Below are 24,009 nucleotides of genomic sequence, written 5' to 3' on the forward strand. Positions count from 1 at the left end.
CCCGAGGTGTATGCTCTAACTTGGCAGGGTTATGTTGCTCATATCGTGCGTATGGTGCCTCGCATTGCTATGTCATTTGATTAGTTTAGACATGCTTTGTGTGAATGCCACCTGTTCAGTGTCTAATTATCATATATGTAAATTATGCATTGCCATCTTGTTGCAAGACATTATATATGTGAATTATACAATGCTATCTTGTTGCAAAGGCATTATATATGTGAATTATGCAATGCCATGTTGTTTAGCCAATCATCATGTATGTGAAATCATGCTATCCCTTTTTTGTATTACGTGTTCGATTTGTCGACAACGTTTGTATATTCAACTACTCTTCCTGTGGATCAGCCATTTGAAGCGGTGATGGAAGTATCTAGAGTGAAAACAAGGTATTCAAAGCAGACAATGCTACCTGCTGAAGCAGACATCTTGTTGGTTACAGAGAGCTCCTCAGAGGAGGATTCAGAGACTGATGACCAGTCCTATTTCCCCCCTGAGGTCTATGCTCAAACTTGGCAGGGTTATACTACCCATGTCGTGCATGTTGTCTTGCATTGCTTAGTTTTTACATCATATATTGATTGCCATCTGCTTATTTGCTTACTATAAAAATCATATATTTGAAATATATCATGCCATCACGTTTACATAGTACATACACATCATCTATCTGAATTATGGCATGGCAACCCATTTAATAAATACATCATATAGTTATATCATGTCATCCTGTTTAGTGTTTACAGTCATCATATTTAGAATTATGGTATCTATCCGTGAATGTATGTGAATTATGGCATGCCAACCTATTTAATAAACACATTATATAGTTATGTCATGTCATCCTGTGTACATAGTCTCATATTTTGAACTATGTCTTTCCATCTTTTTTAGTTAGCCATCATAATGTGAAATTGTGTCATGCTATCCTGTTTAGTTAGCCATCATATATGTGAAATTGTGTCATGCTATCCTGTTTGGTTAGACAACATAAATATGAATTACTTCATGCCCTCTTTTATTCCCCACTATCCATTGCACCTGTCTATCGTACAATGTCTATACTTTCAATTACTTTTCTTGTTTATCAGCCATTTGAATTAGAGAGCGTGATGGCAATATCTAAGGGAGTAACAACACGGTCTTCAGAAAAGATAGTGCTACCAGTTGATGCAGATAGAACCACGGTTGTACTTGCCCAAGGACCAGGTCCACCACACATAACCCAGACTCTCGCAGATTGTACCCCTACCCAGTTGGACAGAGAACCAACTACACCCCTTCTAACCCCAACCCCGGTAGATAGTAACCCAGTTCCAGTTGACACAGCACCGTCTCCACCACAGAGCACCCAAACACGAGCAGTTAGTAAGGGAATGGAAGTCCCCAAAGCATGAGGACCACCACTCCGAATCCCAACTCAACGCTTAAAGGAGAAGAAGATTTGTTCTCAGGTCAGGTTCTGTAGCTATGGTTCATACTCCTTTGCTCTTGCATTACGATATTTACTCATACCAACTATTTTCAAATTTGAAGGATGGAATTGAAACTCCAATGGCGCAACAGGTATGTTTTAAACCCGTTTCTTTAACTAGTTTGCTGTTGTAACCTGCTCTATGTTGATTTTAGTTTCAATTGAATAAACAGTTATGTTCTCTTGTCATGCACATTACAAGTGTTGTTATTGCTCCATAGTTACCCACACTTATATTCTGTCTATTCTTCTTTATCTTGAACAAATATTATTTGAACTGTGTCTCTATCTTGATTTGGCAACAAAAACTAGAATGATATAGACCATAAAGTGACCATGGTACATAGATATATGTTTGTTTCATGTTGTTATCCTGTCCACTTTACTACTGAACTCATTTACGAAAATGAGTTTCATATACTACATGGTAAACATGTGATGTGTCTGCTTGTTTCTCTTTTAGAATGCAGACAAAATATTGGAGAACAGTACCGCGTTATCCAATGGTAAAGGAAGTAATGCAGAGAAGGTTCAAGATAGTGAGACATCCCTGTTGGTCTCCAAGAAAGTTGATAAAAACTATGTTGATGATAGTTAGAGAACCCAAAAGTCCTTTCTTGATGTAGTGTTCGAGTTACTGGCCACTACTGCTGGTACAAGCTCTTCGAACTCGCTGCCTGAATCAGTTCGTCTTCTTGAGTCTCAACTTCAAGTTGAAAGACATCGATCAGATGTGCTGCGACAGGAAGCTGAAGGATTGAGGAAGTCCCTGCAGAATTCAGATGCATATTTCCTGGTGCAACAGCAAGCACTGGAGGATTTAAGCGCTAAACAAGAGAAAGTTAATAAGCTTGCTAAGCATCTTGCCAGCATTATGGGTACCCAGGATATTGTTTCTTGAGATCTTCTGAAGTGGTTTCAGTTCTGGATTTGTTTTGCTGCGGCGTTTATTTGCGCTGGTCGCCAACTTTGACAACCAGTGTATATGATATGCTGCTTTGTTCCCTATATTTGCACTGGTGGCGAACTTTGATGCCTAGTGGGTGTAATATGTGTAATAGCCGTGATAGCCTAGCGTTAGTTGCTTGCTTATTTATTTCCTTGTTGTCTTCTTTATTTGTTTGCTTGTAGTCATTGCAGTTCTTTTTCCGCGGTTTGCTAGTGGCTGCAATAACCTATTTTTTAAATCTAGGCCACAATAACCATGGGCTAATATTTACTATAGTGACACTAGGCCTCCTACTGGCCGTAGAAACAGTGGGCCTTCTACGGGCCGTAGAAACAATGGGCCTTCTACGGGCCGCAGAAACAATGGGCCTTCTTCGAGCCGTATCATCAATGGGCCTTATACGGGCCGTATGATCGATTGCCCAAACATGGGCCAAACAGACCGCATTATGGCCATAAACGGGCTAGAGTTGGAATCGTCCGTTCATGGGCCGACCATAATGGGCCATCGTTAATAGGCCGTATTTGATGACGCTATGAAAACGGCCCAACGTATTAACGGAGCACAAACGGGCCGACGGTAACCAAGGGCTGAATTTGTCCCACAAGCAGAAAATAACAGTAATGGGCCGTAAGTAAGCAAATGCTAGCAATGAGCCCAAGAATTAATGGGCTCTAAGAAGGCCGAAAGATAACATGGGCTGGAAATGGCCCGACGGAATAATGGGCCATTAATGGGTTTAAGGTGATACACTGTTCATTATGGGCCAGTTTCACCACGGGCCATTAATGGGTGTAAAGTGATACACTGTTCATTACGGGCCAGTTTCACCATGGGCCGTTAATAGGCCAAGAGTTACAAAGGGCCTCATATGGGCCGAAAGACGTCATGGGCCATACATGGGCCAGAAGTGAAAACGGGCTAGAATCATATTGGGTGGCCCAGATGACGCTACTAGGCCTAATTCGGATAGGGCGTAACGGGCGTTGGGTTAGCGGGCTGTAAATGGGCTATATGCGAACAGGCCGTTAACAGGCTTTCCATGGGCCGGCCTGCCACCTTTTAACCAAGTCAAACAGGCCGGCCTTTTCACAGGAATGGGCCTCTATTGGGCCGTGCCATGTGTCGACGTATCATAGGCACCTTCTGTCCAATGAGTGGATGACATCTGTCCCAATGATGAGCCGACACGTGTTTCCTCCAGCCAATGATGATTTTACACGTGGAAAATTCCCATTGGTCGGGGCTGTTAACGGGTTATTGGATCCAAAACCCGACCCGATAGCTTAACGGCGTTCCGTTACGGTGGATGCCACATGTCGGTCACCCTTGACGAAAGGACTTCTATGACGCGCGATTTATCGTCATGGAAGTGGACACTTCCGTGATGATAATTTTGGTAATGTCATAGAACACTTCTACGATAGCACAGGTATGACTATCTTGATTCTGTCATAAAATCTTCACGGATGTACATGCATCACAAAAAATGCGACCTACTGTGACAAACACATATCATCACGGAAGTGTATTTTTTGTAGTGCTTATCCATACTTGCAACTCATCCCTCCACCACAAAGCTAGACCTCCACTCTTTCCATTGTAAGTCCATCGCCACCCCTTGTCTGAAACCTAGACTCCACTTCAATCTGTCCATAGCCCTTGCCTTCTTCTTAGTCTCACATAGAAAAACCACCACTGGGTTGTAGGACCGTATCAGGTCTCGAAGTTCGCCAACTGTCGGGTCCAACCTCAAACCTCGACAGTTCCAGGCCAACAGATTCATTGCTCTCGGCGGCCCTAGGATCTAGAGGCCGCTGCTCTATCATTCTTCTGAGAGATGCGCTGAAACACCAAAGCCGTTTTTGCCTCGTATCGTGAAAGAACGCATCTTTGGGTACTTGTCTGTATGAGCCCCCCTTCGCTACCCACATCTGCAAAGATCTCCTCTTTCTGCTATCCTGGTCATGCCTAGTATGTGAGTCTCTTGACTGTCTGTGAGTGTTTTTCTGGAAAAGGAGATTAAACCCCTAGCCTCTGCATCAATCGATGCATACAACCATTTTTATTAATTATTCAACAAAGGAAAGACAAGAACATATATCAAGCCATCCAAAGCCACCACTCACACCTAAAACTCGATAATGTGGAGTGCTCTCACCCCCCATATCTAAAATCGATGTCGTCGCCGATCCATCCACATAACATATCAGAACCAACAGCCGGTGCAGCAGACCTAAAACGCACACCACATGCACACATTTTAGAAGCCGCCATCATTATCTAACCGCTGACCCGTCTTCAGGAGAGAGATCTGCATCATCCTTGCTAGTCCATACATCCATCGACGCCACCACGGCGCCCAATGGCACCACCTTCCTACATGCATCCATCCAGATGCAAAGACTCTGGAAGATCTGCCATGCGTAGCACCTGCCGACCAGGCATGACACAGCATAGCACCTGTTGGCCAGGCATGACTTGACATCTCCACCGAAGCTCCGTGCAAGACTTAGCCGGTCCACCTCCTCCTTCTGTCTTCCAGCACTGCTCCACAAATGATACTCCCAAGAGAGAAACGACACTGCAGTACCGCCATCGTCCGATCTGGATGACCAGATCCTAGGGTTTCCCTCGAAGTGGCACGAGTGGGTCGACAGAAGTTACACGACAATGCCTTCAACAAGGTAACAATGCAAAATGCCGCCATCGGCTCGATTTTCACCAGCAACTCTGTCTCCCCAAATCACAGACGGGACTAGACGACGGATCTGAAGATCCGACCATCCAGCCTTAGGTCGACCATCTCCGGCGAAGGAGGTGGCCACCACCGCCACGCCCAGGACAGGAGTCCCCGACGTCCTCATGTTATTGGTTGATCCCAGGAGCAGCATGTTGTTGCTGGATAAGTATGACATGTGCAGCCCGTCAAAGCCCAACCGGGCCCAGATCGGGTGCCCAAGCCCCGCCGTCCTGTCACTGTATGTCGGTGTCAAAACCGGCGGATCTCGGGTAGGGGGTCCCGAACTGTGCGTCTAAGGCTAATGGTAACAGGAGGCGGGGGAGACGATGTTTTACCCAGGTTCGGGCCCTCTCGATGGAGGTAATACCCTACTTCCTGCTTGATTGATCTTGATGATATGATTATTACAAGAGTTGATCTACCACGAGATCGTAGAGGCTAAACCCTAGAAGCTAGCCTATGACTATGATTGTTGTTGTCCTACGGACTAAACCCTCCGGTTTGTATAGACACCGGAGGGGGCTAGGGTTACATAGAGTCGGTTATAGAGAAGGAGATCTACACATCCGGATTGCCAATCTTGCCTTCCACGCAAAAGAGAGTCCCATCCGGACACGGGACGAAGTCTTCAATCTTGTATCTTCATAGTCCAACATTGCGGCCAAAGTACATAGTCCGGCTGTTCGAGGACCCCTTAATCCAGGACTCCCTCAGCAGCCCATGAACCAGGCTTCAATGACGATGAGTCCGTCGTGCAGATTGTCTTCGGCATTGCAAGGCGGGTTCCTTCTCCGAATACTCCATAGAAGATTGTGAACACAAGAATCGTGTCCGGCTCTGCAAAACAAATTCCACATACCACCATAGAGAGCACAATATTCCACAAATCTAATCTGCTGACAACTTTTTATAGCATGACATCACGCCACATCCCGGTCTTTATTCGAACCGTTTTTCACAGCCTGCCACCGCACATATCGCAAGGTGGTTTTATCGGCATGTCTTGTCGAAGCAGAGATCGTGTCCCCTCATCGCGGGATTCTCATCAATACGGGCGTGGGTAACCCAACCGCGCCATCAATCGTGGCGCTCGGGGAATAAGAGATTTTAACAGGCAAGTGGGGAGGCACAGGATCCCTATTACCTTTATAAGGGGATAAGAACTCCCTCTTTCACCCACGCCTTCTTCCTCTGCGCATCCATTCCCTCTTTTTCAAGCCCTAGTGCTCGGGCATTCGTCTTCTCCACCAAAAAGGTTTCCCAAAAATGTCTGGATCTGGAGTAGGAGGCAAGTGGATGGCCTCTACCATCCGGGACAAGGATATCAAAAAGCTCCGGCGGGGGCAGGTTTTTTGGCCAAAAGAATCGGCCACCGTCTTCCGACGGCGGGACAAATTGTCCCCACCCCGGAACCCCAGGAGAGGGTGGTATTCCTCCCTCATTTCATCCGCGGGCTAGGGTTTCCCCTCCACCCATTTTTTCGTGGCATCATGTATTATTATGGGATTGATTTTCATGATCTATCCCCCAATTCTTTCCTCAACATCTCAACATTCATCATCGTGTGTGAAGCCTTTCTCCGTGTCCCGCCGCACTTCAGCTTATGGCTGAAGGTTTTTAATGTGAAGCCCAAGGTAGTGAGTGGCGAGCATGCCGAATGCGGAGGTGCCATGGTGAGCAAGATGCCCAACGTTACATGGCCAACAGGTACTTTCAATGATTCCGTCAAGGAGTGGCAACAGCAGTGGTTCTACATCACCGAGCTGCGCGGCAAGGAATGGGCCACCGCCCCCCTGCGACTTACGTCCTGGCCCAAGAAGGCCCTGAACTGGGCTTCGTCTGACGAGCTATCGGAGCTCCAGACGTGCGTCCAAGGCATGGAAGAAAAGAACATCAAGCTCATCAATGTAGTCTAGGTGATGTTAGTTCGCCGGATTCTACCTTGTCAACACCGGGCTTGAAATTTATGGGAGTTCGACCCGGCCAAGCAACAGACTTTGCTAGAGCTCTTCGGCTCCTCGCATAAGGACATCTGGAAGGTGCTTTTCAAGTCTGGCAAATCGTGGCCGGACTCCGCCGAGGACCGTGGGTACCAACTGTCCCGCCCTGCGAGTTCGGTTAGTGATTTGTTTGCTGACAATTCACATGTTTTATTCGCATATCCTTTAAAAAAATGCTTGAAATGTTCCCCCAAATTTCCTAGGGCTGGGCTAAGAAGGCGGGGCGGATCCACTGTACGGCCCCGCTGCCCGAAGAACCGGCCGAACCACTTCTGATGAAGATGCCGATCCCGGCACCTTACAAGGCGCCGAAGAAGAAGGCCGAAAAGGAGGCCAGGAAGACCAGGGGCGGCCTCCGTCGTCGTGGCGCTTCGGATACAAGATCCGAAGATTCCAATGCCCATTCTTCCTCCGAAGAGGAGGAGGAGGAGGAGGAAGGAGACGAATTCCCCATGGGGGGAAGAAAGAAAAGGATGGCCTCCACATCCTTGGAGGCTGATTCGCCTAAGAGGGAAAAACTCCTCTTCAAGAGGAGTCCTCCGCCGCCGCTGATAGCAGCCCGCAGTGGGATCCCAGGGTCGAGCCCCTGGTGAACTCATGAGTATAAAATCTCAGCACACTCACGTGTCCAGACTTGTCATGGCATGACATTCTAATCTGAGCCATACTTTTTTCAGCCCGGCGAAGCCCCACGCCGAACAATCCTCGTCACAGGATTTGCTGGGTTCGGATGCAATGGAGAGCGGGACACCCCCGAAGGCCCCCTCCTCCAAAGATATGAATGAGACCGAGGTTTCATCCTAGAAGGACCCAAGCCACGGAGGGGGGGGGGGATTGTGAAGGCGGCGCTAGGAGGCCAGACTTCAGGGGCCGGACACACGGGAGAGAAAGCTCCCATGGACATCGATGGTGGGGGTCATATTGAATCCGGCCCCCAGCCAGACATGATTCTAGAGACCCATAAGGTCCCAGAGTCAGACAGGCAGCCTCCGTCAGCTGGAGAAGGTATGTCTGCTCCACCGGCCACCTCTCTCCAACCATAGGTGCCGGATACTTTATTGACGGCGCTGAAGGGTGCCTCCATCGTTGATGAACACCGTGCCCTTATGGGTGCGGTGATTGAGAAAACTCAGTCCGCTGAGAGTGGACTGAATGAACCCTGTATCAGCCTCATAAGAGGCTTTGATGTATGTTTGTATGAGGTTTGGAAGAGTGTCATAGTATAGATAGCAGCCCCTGATACACTGTTCGGTGAAAGAAAGAATTGAACAGAGGATCAAATTTATGTTTGTAGGAGACTCACTTGATGACATCTATCACTCTTTTTATATAAGCAGGCGTCTATAGTGACTGCCGCCTCTCATGCTGCGGAAGTATCCGGACGGAAGCATAGTCTAGAGCGGGCCGAAGGAGAACTTGGTCAATTGAAGAAACAGCTGGAGGGTAACCAAGGTATGTGGAAACCTTGTTTATTTAGCACAAATGGATAAGTGTGTATGATGAAAACATTTTTGTAATGTTCTCTAGGGGTGATGGCCGAAATTGAGGCTCTTAAAAAGGCTGTGGCCGAAGCCAAGAAGAAGGCAGTCACCGAGCAGGCTCTCCGTGAGAAACACGAGGCCAGAGTTATTGAGGCTGAGCGAGGGCTTCAAGAGGACATAAAGAAGTGCGAAACCTTGGAGCAGAGTTTAGCAGACAAAGAATCCAAACTCTGCCAGGCTCGCCAAGCCGCAAGTGATGCCCGAGGGGAAGCCCAAGGTGCCCTGAAGGAAATCCAGGAGGCGGGGAAGATTGCGGCTCGTAAGGCTTTTTCTGTACAAAGCAAGTATTTGAAAGGAGAAAATCAAGTTCAGAGTTTAAATTCTAATTTCTCCAGGGGTATTTGCAGAGCTGCCATGCAGCATATCTGACGCCGCCCTATTTTACCAAGCTGAAGAGAGAAATACTACGGCTAAGCTCTTCTAGATGCAGTATCTGGCGCCGAATTATCCGGTGCCATTTTCCGATCAACTGAAGCAGCTGGTCGAACTGCATAAGGCGGTCGAGCTAGCCATGAAGGATTTGCTTATCCGGCTATGGCCCGCTGAGCCGATTCCGAGCAGTTACTTCGGGCTCGTGAAGCAGATTATCAGTGCCTGCCTCCTACTTGAAGTCATCAAGCGGTCGGTCTGCATAGAAGGTGCGTGAATGGCCTTCGCCCGTGCGAAGGTGCACTGGGGGAAGATGGATGCGGAAAAACTGATGACCGAGGGACCGCCGGAGGGAAAGGAGCACCACAAGCCCGAGCTATATTATGAAGGTGTCTTGAAAGGAGCCCGCCTTGCGGCGGAACAAGGCACCAAGGACATTATATTTCCATGAATACAGTCATGTTTCTCCTTTGTAATATTTGAACAAGAGCATTTTTATCATTTATTACTTGTTGTTTGAAAGTTTTTCCTCATGTGCGGCCGTTTTTATATATTAATCCTGAGAGTTGGCCATTCATCGGCTTCTGCCCCCACATAGTAAGTACGAGAGTGTTCGAGATAAACCTGAACATTCTTTATCCCAGTTTTGGGTCCTTGAAGGAGGTATTCAGCATAGCGAACCAGGCAATCAGACTATAGGGCTTTATCACTCTCACTTAGCCATAGGAGTTTTAAAAGGAAGGTAGGCGCAGCCCCTGGTGTTCAGAAGACCGCACGAGGGGCTTTACAGGCGCCTGATCGGAAAAAGCCGATCCCTCGCATGCTGCATTGGTTATGGCATTGTGCAGAAGAAACCCTTAAAGATTTTACAACCTCTCGAACAGCTGACCAGCTCTCGCCGCATCACGACAGTCAGTTTTCGGCTTTCTCTACTAAGGTGCTTATCCGGGAGAACCAGGACACAATCGCAGTAGTTCTCCCTGTGCTACCTTAGCCGATATAGAGGAACGTAAGGTACCAAAACGTAGGAGCTGGGCAAACCCAACTATTGACCCAAGACATAATTCGGAGCTGATGCATATAATGCTATAAGTTCGGGGTGCTGAACTGCCGTGAAGGTGTTTGGACTTTATTGCCATATTATGGGTATAAGGAAGCCCTTGGCATATTGAGGCATAACGCGGAATGCCACTACCTTTTGACTAAATAGTTTTAATTAAGAAAAAAGAGCATTTAAACTCACATGTTGTATTTGAATAATACGTCAATGCGTATGAGTACAGGTAATGTCATAAAAAGAAATATGATTGCGGAACCTGCTGAGGCCAGGCGGGAGGAAGGTGTATGCTGGTCCAGAGTGTGGTCGGATAATCATAGAGGAGAATATCTAGAGATTCCCTTACACGCTCGAACTGTCTTCACGCCATCCGTCCTGGCCTACGCAAAGGTGAACCTACAAAGAAAATGTAAGAAATGGTTTCGCGCCACAGAGCGGTTGAGCCCTGGTGTGTGGCTTGTCTTAACTTTTTGCCGGAAGTGTTTTAGTTAAGCTCCGGGCGAGCCGGGCTGTCCTGGCGTGCAGTAGTTCGAACTCCTTTGGCGGTGTCCGGGAGCTGGGCCTTGCCATTAACCGTGATGACGCTGTGCTGGCCGGGCATCTTGAGTTTATGGTAGGCGTAATGTGGCACCGCATTGAACTGAGCGAACGCGGTTCATCCGAGCAATGCCTGATAGTCACTGTGAAAGGGGATGATGTCGAAGACTAACTCTTCGGTACGGTGACTGTCGGGAGATCCGAAGACCACTTTCAGTGTGATCGAGCCCGTGCAACAGGCTTCTACACCCGGTATTACACCCTTGAAGGTGGTTTTTGCGGGCTTGATCCTTGAGGGGTCGATGCCCATTTTGCGGACTATATCTTTGTAGAGCAGGTTCAAGCTGCTGCCACCGTCAATGAGGACTCGTGTGAGGTGGAATCCGTCAATGATGGGGTCGAGGACCAATGCGGTCTAACTCCCATGGCGGATACTGGTAGGATGGTCCTTGCGATCGAAAGTGATCGGACAAGAGGACCATGTATTGAGCTTCGGGGCGACTGGCTCCATTGCGTAGACATCCCTCGGCTCATGCTTCTACTTGGGAATATGGGTTGCATATATTGAATTCACCGTTTTCACCTACAGAGGGAATTTCTTCTGTCCTCCTGTGTTCGGTGATCGGGGCTCTTCGTCCTCGTCATCGCTTTAGGATCCCTTCCCCTTGTTTTCTACACCTGACCTGCCGGCTTGTCTGAAGACCCAGCATTCTCTATTGGTGTGATTGGCTAGTGTCCCTGGGGTGCCATGAATTTGGCATGGTCGGTCGAGTATGCGGTCCAGACTGGACGGGCCTGCATTGTTTTTGTTAAATGGCTTTTTCCGCTGACCGGACTTGGAGCCACTGAATCCAGCTTTGACTGCCGTGTCTTCGGTGCTATCATCGTTTTTACAACGCTTGTGTTTGTTGCGCCGTGGTATGTCGTTGCTATCCCTTGCTTTTGATGTGCCAGGCTTGCTTGCTGTGTTGTTGCTACGAGCCAACCAGCTATCCACGCCTGCACAGAAGCGGGTCATGAGTGTTGTGAGGGCTACAATGGAATTTGGCTTTTCTTGGCCGAGATGTCGGGCAAGCCACTCGTCGCGGATGTTATGCTTAAAGGCTGCTAGGGCTTCGGCATCCAGACAGTCGACAATTTGGTTCTTTTTAGTTAGGAACCGGGTCCAAAATTTCTTGGCTGACTCTCTGGGTTGTTGGGTTATCTGACTTAACTCATCAGCATCCGGTGGTCACACATAAGTGCCCTAGAAGTTCTCCAGGAATGCGTCTCCCAGGCTCTTCCAACTCCCGATGGAGTTTGCCGGCAAGCTATTTAGCCAATGCTGAGCCGGTCCCTTGAGTTTTAGTGGTAGGTACTTGATAGCGTGTAGATCATCTCCGCAGGCCATGTGAATATGGAGGAAGAAATCTTCTAGCCATACCGCGGGGTCTGTAGTACCATCGTATGATTCAATGTTCATGGGTTTAAACCCTTCTGGGAATTCATGATCCATTACTTCATCAGTGAAGCACTGGGGGTGAGCGGCGCCGCTGTGCCGGGCTATGTTGTATTCTGTCCGGCCGTTCTTTTGTTTATTGTATCCGGCGTGACAGTCATTGTCACGTGTTGTGGCGTGCCCCCATGATCCGTAAATCGATCTTGACTGTCCTGCTTTGTTTTCCAATATGTCTCGCAGGTCCTTTGTGTAGCCCCGGGCCTTTGATTGGCGACGGGGTGCGGTCTGGAATTCGGGCTGATACGCCGCTTTGTCTCGGCCACGGGGTGGCCGGTCAGCCGCATCATGTGCTGGTAGTGTGGGTTTAAACGCCTCCTCCTCGAGTTGGGGTAGCAACCTGCGCTTTGGGTAACTTTTTGTAGGGCGCTCGAGTCTGTATTACTCGGCAGCCAGGACCTTGGTCCATCTATCAGTTAGCAGATCTTGATCAGCTTGAAGCTATTGTTGCTTTTTCTTCAGGCTTTTTGCAGTGGCTATAAGCCGGCGCTTGAAGCGCTCCTGTTCGACGGGATCCTCAGGCACGATGAACTCCTTATTGCCAAGGCTCACTTCGTCTTCAGAAAGAGGCATGTAATTATCATCCTCTGATTCTCCATCTTGTTGCCTGTTCTTTAGGGCTAGCTTGCCCATCCTCTTGCCCGGCCTGCTCGAAGCCTGGCTGGGCGGGATTGTTTTCGTCTTCGGCACCATCCGGATTATTATCTCTTGTGAAGGTATCACTATTTTTGCTATGGCAGGGCTTGGAGCGGCGCCTATGACGCTGGTGCCTAGATTGCTTCTCCAAGGGGTTATCTTCCATTGCCTCATCACCATTGCTTTCTTTGGGGGTGTCCACCATATATATATCATATGATGAGGTGGCTATCCAGCGCCTTATAGGCGGTGGTTCCTGTTCTTCTCCTGCATCATCGTCCATACCGTTGATGTCTTCGGAGTTGAAGTCAAGCACGTCGGTTAAGTGATCGACAGTGGCTATGAAGTGGGTGGTGGGTGGGGAACGAATTTCTTCATCGTCCGCTTCCCACTCGAGCCAGACATAGTTCGGCCAAGAGTCTCCTGACAAGGAAAGAGACTTTAACGAATTTAGCACATCACCCAAGGGTGAGTGCTGAAAAATATCCGCGGAGGTGAACTCCATGACCGGTGCCCAATTAGATTCGATAGGCAGGGGCATACACGGTTCGAATCCTGTAGTCGGAGGCGAGTCGGAGGGTCCGATGATGCCATCCTCATAGGAGGTGGGATCACAGTTCGGCTCCAATGCCGATGAGTGTGCGGCCTCCGTGGCGGGGTCCATCCACCCGTCCTTAGAAGGCATGATCTGCTCCGGATTGATTCCCGGGGCCGCCGCAGGTGCGATCTCCCGAACATTGTCTGATGGCAGATCTAAGTCATGCTCGTCACGGCTGTTCGGCGTACCTGACATGGGCTCAAATCCGTCGAAGATCAAGTCTCCATGGATGTCGGCAGTATAGTTCAAGCTTCCAAACCTGACCCGATGGCCAGGGGCATAGCTATTGATCTACTCCAAGTGGCCAAGTGAGCTGGCGCGCAGTGCGAAGCCACCGAATATGAAGATCTGTCCGGGAAGGAAAACCTCCCCCTAGACCATGTCGTTGAACATGATTGAAGGAGCCATCGAGCCTTATCGTGACGACACAGTGGAACTCTCAATGAAAGCACCAATGTCGGTGTCAAAACTAGTGGATCTCAGGTAGGGGGTCCCGAACTGTTCGTCTAAGGCTAATGGTAACAGGAGGCGGGGGACACGATGTTTTACCCAGGTTCGGGCCCTCTCGATGGAGGTAATACCCTACTTCCTGCTTGATTGATCTTGATGATATGAGTATTACAAGAGTTGATCTACCACGAGATCGTAGAGGCTAAACCCTAGAAGCTAGCCTATGATTATGATTGTTGTTGTCCTATGGACTAAACCCTCCGGTTTTATAGACACCAGAGGGGGCTAGGGTTACACAGAGTCCGCTACATAGAAGGAGATCTACCCATCCGGATTGCCAAGCTTCCCTTCCACGCAAAGGAGAGTCCCATCCGGACACGGAATGAAGTCTTCAATCTTGTATCTTCATAGTCTAACAGTCCGGCCAAAGTATATAGTCCGGCTGTCCGAGGACCCCTTAATCTAGGACTCCCTCACCGTACGCCGCCGCCTGCCTGGTCACCGCAGCCCCGCATCACTGCCTTAGATTTGGAGCAGAGGAACTGCCCAGACCGAGCAAGGCAACACGCCCAGGCCACGACCGCCAGGGGGTTGCACTGTCCAGTGCTACTTCATGAGCTTGCGTTGGTTTTTCCCATGAGAAGGAAAGGGTGATGCAGCAAAGTAGAGATAAGTATTTCCCTCAGTTAAGAACCAAGGTGTCAGTCCAGTAGGAGAAACATGCAAGACCCCAATATATGCACCTACCCAAATAATCTAACACTTGCACCCAACATAATAAAGAGGTTGTCAATCCCCTCACGATCACTTGCAAAGGTGAGATTTGATAGAGATAGATATAAAAGATTACTCAAGCATAAAACAAAATAAAAGTAAATAAATTGCAGCAAGGTATTTTTTGTATTTTTGGTATATATGTGGAGATCGGGTTCCGGCAAAACCCTTAAGGTTTGAACTCTGGGGTGCGTGCGAATATCTTCCCCCTACCGCGCCACGCCCCAATGCCTCGATGAGAACCTAAGCTACACGATGAACAACACGAGGGACACAAAGTTTACACTGGTTCAGGCCACCGTTGTGGTGTAATACTCTAATCCAGTGTGTGGTGTGGTGGATTGCCCCTGGGGCTGATGATGAGCAATACAGAGGAAAAACAGTCTCGGGAGGGACGTTCTTGGGGTGGTGTGCTAGGAGAGGAATTGCTCCGTCTCTGTTGGCTCTGGGTGAGATCCAGATGCCTTCTACTGTGGTGGCTATCTCTTTATATAGAGGCCCTGGTCCTCTTCCAAATATTGAGTGGGAAGGGCACCAACAACGGCCATTTCGAAGGGGAACAGCTAGTACAAGTTATCCTGACTAAAGTTGGTCTTTGGCTGCCAAAGGCACTGGCGATGACGCCATCTTGGGCTCCACGGTGACCTCCGTCATGTTGCTCTGCTGCTCTTGGTCTCGTTGCACCGGAGTAGTAACCTTTGCTTGATGCCTCGGTACTCCATGCCTGCACTTGCCCCCTTTGCACCAAAGAGGAAACAAGCACACTACGCAGGCCTGGCGCCCGCTTGGTCTTGATCGTCTTGGCTTGCGTCACGCGCACCTCGCGAGGTACCCCTGCCTTGATCTCTCCGCCTCCTCGCGAGCCTTCCTAGTGAGGCCATTCCTGATGAAGCCTTGCGTTGTCCGTCCCGCGAGGCTTGGCCCCTCGCGAGGGTCTTGAGCTTGAGTTGATGAAGATGGGCCGTACTGGGCCACCCCTTGAGCCATGCCGTAGGCCGCAGGCAGGCAAATCTGGGGACCCCCGTTCCCAGAACACCGATAGTAGCCCCCGGGCCCAAGGCGCGCTCGGACTTGGCTTAGCAGCGAAGCGAAAGGGCAAGTGCGGAGAGCCGCAGGCCCCAACAGCCTGCGGCCTTGGTCGCCGCGTGGTGGTTGATTGGACGTGGGTGTCTCCGCTTCCCCACACTGCCTCAGCAGCTGCCCGTCTGACAAAAAGGCTGGCTCGGGTTAGGCTTACCTTCATAGCTCTCATTCACCTTGCTCCAGATCCCCTTTCTTGCTCTTGCCCTCCTGCTTCCGAAATCTCCAGATCCGCCTCATCCTTTCTCCTCCAGCGAGCAATGGCGCCCGGCAAGACTGCGGCCAGGGCTCCATCGTCCTGGTACTCACCGGCACTGGATCACCCCAACATGACGGAGAAGAATCTCGCCCTCACGCGCCTGATGACGGAGGCACAAGGCAGCGAGATGGGGGAGACTGCGCTCCGACCCGGCTCCACCAAGCTGGAGGACAAGGGGAGTACCTTCTATCCCTTCTTCATGAGCGTCGTCATCGCTGGCCTAGTACCTCCTTTCTCTGAGTTCTTCTATGCTGTCCTCCGCCATTATAAGCTGCAGGCTCTGCATCTCCATCCCAACTCTGTTCTCCTTCTGTCGATTTTCGCCCTCTACTGTGAGGCGCACGTCGGGGTGATGCCCTCCATGGCCTTGCTGCGCCACTTCTTCTTCCTCTGAGTCACTGGCGCCAATATCTTGGTGTGTGCAAGCTTTGTTGCATACTCCAAAGCCAACGCGATCTCGAAGGCCGGGAAGAGGGCCGATGGCTTCTGGAGCAAGTGGGTCATGCTGGATGCTGGATGCATCAACTCTTAGTTGGCTCTGCCCACGGGGTTGCCCCAGTCCATCGAGGCATGGTCCCGTGCGAAGCTTGACGACCGACGGGCGAAGGTGGTGCTGGAGAAGATGAACGCTGACCTGAGGCCGAGCAACATGAAGGCGGCGAAGCTGACCGAGGCCACGCTCCTGAGGGAGTTCTTGGCGCATCGGGTGGCTCCACTTCAGGCGCACTCACGCCCGTTGTGGAGACTCGAGGATGCGGACGCCGCCCTCCGCCTGAACTCAAAGGCCCTAGCTGATGAAGATCTGACCACAGCTCTCCGCTTCCTGGTCGGAGAGGACGTGGCAAGCCTGGAGGGCGCTCCTGTCCCCCTGGTCCTTCGCAACGACTAGGAGCAGGTGGTGGACGCCATTCCCACCTTTGACGGGGAGGGTCTGGTGTTGGCGGTGCCTCCTGAGGGCCAGGCAGCGACAATGGAGTTGTCCTCCGTCGATTCCGGCGAGGGAGAGGAGGAAGAGGAGGAAGAGGAGGGGCGTGACTCAGAGGCGACCCCTGGTGCAACGTCCTCCACTCCATGCCGGACGACGACGAGGCCGGCACCAGGCGAGGGGGAGAGGACCCGCCTGTCAGTGTACAAAAGTAGGGGCTCTGGTTTTGACCCCTTTACTTGTGCACGGGCAGTCAAAGCCTCCCGCCACGGCCACACATAACATGGCAGGAAAGGGAAGCCGGAGAGAAGCCGAAGCCACAAGACAAACAAAGCAGCAACAAGGACCAAGGCCACAAAGATGAGATAGGCGTAGCAGGTCTCCCCGGCAAGGACCTGCACCAGGGCAGCCTCAGCAACCCCGGCAAGACCCTTGCCGGGGCAGCTCGCCCACGCCAGCCGAAGTGAGCCACCCTTGATCCCACCAACGCTCGACAAATGCGTTGGACAGGGCTCAGGAGGCACCTCCATGGTGGTATGCAGATCTTTGTGAAGACATAGAATAGTCAAGATCAAATGAGGGTAGGAAAGCAGCGATCCTCACCGAAGAAGCCCACGAGACCCCCGGCAAGATCCTTGCCGGGGACGCCTACGCGCCATGGCAAGACCCTTGTCGGGTCACCCGGCAAGACCCTTGCCGGGCCACCTGACAAGACCCTCGCCAAGCGTACCGGCAGGGCCACCGCCAGGCCTGCACAAGCCAAGTCACCGCCGCCGTTCGCATGGAGCTGCCGACCCAACCAGCTGGGCAGGCAGCCGCGTGGGAACATGCAAACCTTCATGGAGGCTCCACCACCGCGCCACCTCAGCTACCTGCCTTCCTACATGGCACCACATGCATCGCTGGCCAGGGGCGCGTGTCGAAGTGAGGAGGAGTGGTGACGGACGGGACGGGCCTCGCCCCCGTCCCCGATAAATTGAAGGGACACCTAAGACTCGCATTAAATGTGTCTTGTCCTGTAATACCAGCGATAAGCTCGCAACGCTGTAGCACTTTCCACCTCCTGTGTGCCACTGTGGCAGCCCCTTTCGCCTATAAAAGGAGGCCCATGGCACACCGAGAAAGGATTCGGCTCTTTGGAACCTCGCAGCACCTAGAGCTAGTTCGAGAGCTCAAGAACACTAATACATCCACCAAAGCAGGATCGTAGGGTTTTACCATCTTTGCGGCCCGAATCTGGGTAAATCCCTTTGTGTTGTCTGCTAGTCCTGCTCTTCTCACGATCCCCGCGCCCCACAACCGTAGAAGGGATTCCAGTGACCCCATAGGTGTCATTTCCCACCGACATCTTTGGCGCGCCAGGTAGGGGGCGCAATCGTGAGGATCTGGTCTAGCAGTTGACCTAGCTTTTCTTCATCGCCATGGCTCCTAAGAAGAAGACTACCACGGCGATCGGTTCATCCGGGACCGGGTTGGTACCTGCGTGGACCGGTAGCGGGCAAGTCATGGAGAGAACTCGTGGCGCGGCCCGCGAACATCTACATCACCCCGATGGTCCCGGCCTAGCAAGTGGCGTCGTTCACACGCCAGGCGACGAGCCACCAGTCGCGGGCTCCGAAGGTGGAGTCGGGGCCCCCGCAGGCGGCGTGGGGCCCTCCAGGGGCGCCGCCGTCCCGCCAGGCGATGGTACGGCGACCTCCAAGACGCCAACACCGGAGCCCACGGCGCGCTCCTCTCAGGTTGTGCGTGATGAACAGCGTCACCCTGCTGGTGACCCTGCGCGCCGCCCTGGGAAGAGTCCCATGCACCCATCACACAAAGAAGAGGGCCGGCATGCGCGCCGAGGTGCTGATGGAGGTGGCGAGCGGCTGTGGAGCCGTGACGTAGCTCCTTCTAACGTGGTTAGGAGTCGAGGCGCATCGCGGTCCACCCAGCTTTCGCCGCCACCCACGCCAGTGGAAGCCCTAGCGCACGCGCTGTTGCTCCTCGATTTTCCTCCCGCCGCGGAGAAGCTTGATGAATGGAGGACCACCGTCCGGAGCCTCATCGACATCGCCAACAACGATGAGTTGCAGCCAGCTGGACCCGTAGGCCGTCGCTCCACCGGGCCACCGCATGCCAGCGGAGATCATGCTGGAGGCGATGCAGCCACGATGCACTCCCCTCCTCCGTCCCGACCGCCCCGGGCGTCGGTTCATCACGACAACGCTCGTGACGATATCTCCATCGCGTCGTCCGACCCGCAGACCAACCTCGATCCGCGCCAAGTCCTTCGGGAGCGGGCTCATGGGGACGCTCAGACTACGATCGAGCGCCGACGTGATGTGCGCCACCAGTCGGACAGGCGGGAAGGGCCCGCTACGGACCACCCAGCGCCAGGATGCTATGGTGGTCTACCTTAGGAGGTGGGTTGTCCGACTTTCACCCGTGAGCTACGGCAGTTCTAGTGGCCCTCCCACCGCACGTTCAAGCCCGACGTTGGAGAGAAGTACAACGGCAAGAATCACCCGTCAGAGTTCCTCAGCATCTACACCATGGCGATGCAAGCTGCTGGGGCCCGCGATGATAAGGTGCTTGCTAACTACTTCCCGTTGGCACTCAAGCCTAATGTTATGTCTTGGTTAATGCACTTGCCGGTGGATTCCATCTCTTCTTGGGAAGATCTGTGCCATGAGTTTGTTGGCGCCTTTACCAGAGGTCACCAAGCTCATGGCCAGGCGAGTGATTTGCACATCATCCCCCAGAAGGAAGGAGAAAACCTGCGCAAGTACATCCAGAGGTTCAGCCGAGTGCAGTACAACATCCCCGACGTTTATCCTGCCGTCGTGATCAGTGCGTTCCATCAGAACATGCGCAATCGCAAGATGCGAGAAGAGCTGGCGATGAACAAGGTTATGGATGTGGCCGAGCTCTATGTTCTGGCCGATCGATGCGCTCGTGCTGAGGAGGGAAGGAAGTACCCCGGCAAAGACGCCGGCGCGGAAACCGACTCCACAGATGACACTGCCACCCCTGCAAAGAAGGGCCGGCGCCATAACAGGAAGCACAGAAGCAAGACCGTGCTTGCCGTCAAGGGATCCGATGATACCGGTGCCACCAAGAAACCCAAGGCAAGTGACCCCGGCAAGGAGTATTGCAAGATCCACTGCACCAAGGGCCATGATCTCCAAAACTGCTGGCAGGTAGAGCTGCTCGCAGAGAAGAAGAAAGCCGAGTATGAGCGGCAGGACAAGGAGAAAGGCCCAGATGGTGCCGAGGGATCCTGCAAGAAACGTGGCGGCCAAGGAGGTCGCTGCGATAAGGATAATCAGCAAGAGAGGCCCGCCCGGGGCCGCAACAAGAAGCAGGAAGACAATGATCATGACGAGGACGACGAGTCCGGCGACCACGAGTTTCAGAAAGCCACAGAGGCCATGTGCGTCGATGGTGGCACCTTGCTGCATACATCCCACCGCCAACTCAAGCAGTGGGCGCGTGAGATCACAGCGGTGGAGCCATCATTTGACGCATGGAAGACGCTGAAATGGTCCAACACGCCCATCATCTTCGACACCGAGGACCACCCTGACCGCACCACTGCGGTCGGGTGCTTTCCGTTGTTGGTTTCACCAACAATCCGCAACCTCAAGGTGACAAAGATGTTCGTTGACGGCGGGGCCGGCCTGAACTTGATCTCGCCTATTGTGGTCAGAAAGCTGCAGATCCCTGATGGAGACCTCGAGGAGACGGGTACGTTCCAAGGGGTTAACCCGGGGAGGAGCCAGCCAAAGGGAAAGATCACGCTGCCCGTGGCATTCGGAGGCGAGCTGAACCATAGGACGGAGATGATCGTTTTTTATGTAGCCAAGATCCCCTTGCCTTACAACGGGATCCTCGGCCGCCCGGCGCTAGCCAAGTTCATGGCGGCTTCACACTACGCCTACAACATGCTGAAGATGCCCGGGCCAATGAACATCATCACCGTCCCCTCCAACAAAAAAGATGCACTAATCTGCGCCGACCAACTCTACCGGGAAGAAGTCGTTGCAGCTGCCGCTAAGGCACCTGCTCCTGCCGACAAAGTCTTGGGCGAGAAGAAGACCGGCGAGACACCTCGCACCCACTGCGGCAAGCGCACCTCTTCGTGGTGTTGTGCTTCCGTTGAGAACGTGCCAGAGAGCTCCGCCGGCAAGAGCAAGAAGTCTAGAGCTACACCACTAGAGACCAAGAAGGTGCCCGTCAAGGAGGACGGCACGAGGGGAGCGTTCACCATAAGCTCCACCCTTGACGGCAAATAGGAAAGCGAGCTCGTCACCTTCCTGTGGGTGAATGTCGATGTGTTTGCATGGCAAGCCTCTGACATCCCCAGCGTTCCCAGGGAGGTCATTGAGCACCACCTTGCTATCTGTCCTCATGCGCGGCCCGTCAAGCAGAAGGTCAGGAAGCAAGCTCTGGAGAAGCAGGAGTTCATCATGGAGGAAATCAGAAAGCTAGAGGCGGCAGGCTTGGTGAGAGGAGTACTCCATCCATCGTGGTTGGCCAATCTGGTAGTGGTGCGCAAGGCAAATGGGAAATGGAGGCTGTGTATTCACTACACAGACATCAATAAGGCATGTCCAAAGGATCCTTTCCCATTACCGCGCATTCACCAGATTGTTGACTCCACGGCTGGGTGTGACCTCCTATCGTTCCTTGACGCCTACTCAGGATACCACCAGATCTTCATGACAAAGGAAGACGAGGAAAAGACAGCATTCATCACCCCATGTGGTACGTATTGCTTTTTACGGATGCCTTTCGGGTTGAAGAGTGCTGGCTCGACCTTTGCAAGAGCAGTCCAAATTAGTTTTGAACCGCAGCTACATAGAAATATGGAAGCTTATATGGATGACATAGTGGTCAAAACCAAGGACAAAGCGACCCTTGTGTAAGATCTGGAGGAAACATTTGCAAACCTGTGCAAGATCAACCTCAAATTGAACCCTGAGAAGTGTGTCTTCGGCGTCCCGTCCGACAAGCTTCTCGGGTTCTTTGTGTCCCAGTGCGGGATTGAAGCAAACCTAGATAAGATCAAGGCCATCGAGCAGATTGAGGCACCCAAGTGGATCAAGGACGTGTGTCGGCTCACTTGTTGCATTGCCGCCATGAGCCGATTCATCTCCAAGTCCGTGGAGCGTGCCCTTCCTTTTTTCAAGATCTTGAAGAAGGCTGGGCCAATGGAGTGGACCCCAGAGGCCGAGGCAGCGCTGCAGGATTTGAAGAAATACCTCTCCTCTACCCCAGTGCTGGTTGCGCCCAAACCACAAGAACCGTTGCTGCTTTACTTAGCGGCAACAAATCAAGTGGTTAGCGCCGCACTGGTGGCGCAGAGAGAGGTTGACAAGAAGGAAGCAGCAGCGGCAGAGCCAACAGATGGCAAGCCAAAACCCTCTCCGGTAGGGCTTGATCCCGGTCAGATTGAGTCCCCAATAGGGGTTGACGCCAGCGCGCCAGGACCCACACGACCAGGTGAAGAGGTGCAGAAGAAGAAGATGGCGCAGCACCCAGTGAACTTCGTCAGCTCCCTCTTGTAGGGGGCTAGGTCGAGGTACTCAGGTGTGCAAAAGCTGCTCTTCGGCCTCCTTATGGCTTCGAGGAAGCTGTGCCATTACTTCCAAGCGCACGAGATCATGGTGGTCACCTGCCTCCCATTGCAACCGATACTGCACAACCCAGATGCGACAGGGAGGATCGTGGAATGGGCCCTAGAGCTATCGAGTTTCGGTTTGAAGTTTGAAAGTACCTCGACGATTCAGAGCAGAGTCTTGGCGAGTTTGTTGCGGAATGGTCCTCGACGCCCAACAAAGAGGTACAGGAGACCGCTCTCCCCGGCAAGGAAACGAGCCGCAACTGGATCATGTACTTTGATGGTGCCTTCTCGCTGCAAGGCGCCGGTGCTGGTGTGCTGCTTGTCGCACCCACCGGAGAGCACCTCAAGTATGTTATCCAGGATGCACTTTCCCCGGGAGATGTCAACCAACAACACCACCGAGTACGAGGGTTTGCTTGCCGGTCTCAGGATCACGACAGACCTCGGAGTTAATAAGCTCATCGTCAGGGGCGACTCACAGCTCGTCATCAGGCAGATCAACAAACATTATCAAATCCTGTTGATGGAAGCTTATGTAGATGAGGTGAGGAAACTGGAGGAGCGCTTTGACGGTATACAAGCGGAGCATGTCCCTCGGGCGGAGAACGACATCACCGACTACCTGTCAAAGCGCGCTGCCCTCAAGCTATCTGTGGAACCAGGTACCTTTGTGCTTCAGTTAACCCAACCATCCGTTGAGCCGTTGACCGGGCAAAGCAAGCGGAGAAGCTAGGCCCCGGCAAGTACTTCCCCACCGAGCTCCCCGGGGCCATCGGCGAAGATGTTGCCGTGGATGCCGATCCTGCCGCAGGGAAACTGACTCCGGCAGGACCTCAGGTCATGGCCGTGGAGGCGGCCGCTCCTGCGGCAGAAGAGATACCTTTGGTCCTTGTCGTCGAGCCACAGGCTCCGGCATGGGCACAGCACACCGTCCAATTCCTTCGAAAAGGAGAGCTTCCTGAGGAGCAAGAAGAGGCAGAAAGAGTAGCCCGCCAGTCATCTTTGTACCAATTTGTTGATATGTACAGAAGAAGACCGAATGGGGTGAAATTGATGTGCATCTCCCAGGAGGAAGCTCTAAAGTTGTTGGCAGAGATACATGGACGCATATGTGGCTCCCACATAGGGTCGAGGGCCCTTGCCGGCAAGGCTTTCCGGCAAGATTTCTTCTGGCCCACCGCCCTCCAGGATGTGACAGCACTAGTAACCAAGTGTGAAGCGTGCCAGTTCCATTCGAAGAAGCTTCATCAACCAGATCAAGCCCTTCAAATTATCCCTCTCTCCTGGCCCTTCTCGGTTTGGGGGCTCGACATACTGGGCCCTTTCCCCCGTGCTGTCGGGGGCTTTGAGTAATTGTACGTCACAATCGACAAGTTCACAAAGTGGCCAGAAGTGGAAGCAGTGAGGAAGGTGACAACGCAGTCAGCCATCAAGTTTTTCAAGGGACTAGTGTGCCGTTTTGGGGTGCCCAACAGGATCAACACCGACAACGGCACACAGTTCACAAGCCTTGC

This window comes from Triticum dicoccoides, chromosome 1B (assembly GCF_002162155.2).
Source record: "Triticum dicoccoides isolate Atlit2015 ecotype Zavitan chromosome 1B, WEW_v2.0, whole genome shotgun sequence".
Lineage (NCBI taxonomy): Eukaryota > Viridiplantae > Streptophyta > Magnoliopsida > Poales > Poaceae > Triticum > Triticum dicoccoides.